This window comes from Arachis duranensis, chromosome 6 (genome assembly GCF_000817695.3).
Source record: "Arachis duranensis cultivar V14167 chromosome 6, aradu.V14167.gnm2.J7QH, whole genome shotgun sequence".
NCBI lineage: Eukaryota > Viridiplantae > Streptophyta > Magnoliopsida > Fabales > Fabaceae > Arachis > Arachis duranensis.
The window spans coordinates 101,089,470-101,090,791 of NC_029777.3; the positions used below are offsets into that span (position 1 = coordinate 101,089,470).

General features: G+C 42.4%; 1 non-coding gene across 1 annotated transcript; it reads right to left on the minus strand.

Annotated features, from left to right (window-relative positions):
- Positions 1–166: 166 nt before the first annotated feature.
- On the minus strand, positions 167–274 carry LOC127739838 (small nucleolar RNA R71). Its single transcript, XR_008000580.1, has one exon. It is a non-coding gene; the product is annotated as a small nucleolar RNA R71 (small nucleolar RNA).
- Positions 275–1,322: the final 1,048 nt, after the last annotated feature.

The window sequence follows — 1,322 nt, forward strand, 5'->3', positions numbered from 1 at the left end:
AAGACCAATGGGGTTAACCCTGAGGTCTACAGACTTATGCTATTCCCTTTTGCTGTAAGAGACAGAGCTAGGATATGGTTGGACTCACAACCTAAAGAAAGCCTGAACTCTTGGGAAAAGCTAGTCAATGCCTTCTTGGCAAAGTTCTTTCCACCTCAAATTGAGTAAGCTTAGAGTGGAAGTCCAAACCTTCAGACAGAAGGAAGGTGAATCCCTCTATGAAGCTTGGGAAAGATACAAACAATTGATCAGAAAATGTCCGTCTGACATGCTTTCTGAATGGAGCGTCATAGGTATCTTCTATGATGGTCTGTCTGAACTGACCAAGATGTCATTAGATAGCTCTGCTGGAGGATCTCTTCATCTAAAGAAGACACCTGCAGAAGCTCAAGCACTCATTGAAATGGTTGCAAATAACCAATTCATGTACACTTCTAAAAGGAATCCTGTGAACAATGGGACGAATCAGAAGAAAGGAGTCCTTGAGATTGATACCCTGAATGCCATACTGGCTCAGAACAAAATATTGACTCAGCAAGTCAATATGATTTCTCAAAGTCTGTCTGGAATGCAAACTGCACCACGTAGTACTAAGGATGCTTCATCTAAGGAAGAAGCTTATGATCCTGAGAACCCTTTAATGGAAGAGGTGAATTACATGGGAGAACCTTATGGAAACACCTATAATCCTTCATGGAGAAATCATCCAAATCTCTCATGGAAGGATCAACAGAGACCTCAACAAGGTTTCAACAACAATAATGGTGGAAGAAACAAGTTTAGCAATGGCAAGCCTTTTCCATCATCTTCTCAGCAACAGACAGAGAATCCTCAGCAGAGCCACTCTGACTTAGCAACCATGGTCTCTGATCTAATCAAAACCACTCAAAGTTTTATGACTGAAACATGGTCCTCCATTAGAAACTTGGAGGCACAAGTGGGTCAGCTGAGTAAGAAAGTTACTGAACTCCCTCCTAGTACTCTTCCAAGCAATACAGAAGAGAATCCAAAAGGAGAGTGTAAGGCCATCAACATGGCCGAAATGGGAGAGGAGAAAGAGGCAGTGAGCACCACTGAGGAAGACCTCAATGGACATACACTGGCCTCCAATGAATTCCCTAATGAGGAACCATGAGAATCTGAGGCTCACACTGAGACCATTGAGATTCCATTGGATTTACTTCTGCCATTCATGAGCTCTGATGAGTATTCTTCCTCTGAAGAGGACGAAGATGTCACTGAAGAGCAAGTTGCTAAGTATCTTTGAGCAATCATGAAGCTAAATGACAAGATATTTGGTAATGAGACTTGGGAGGATGAAC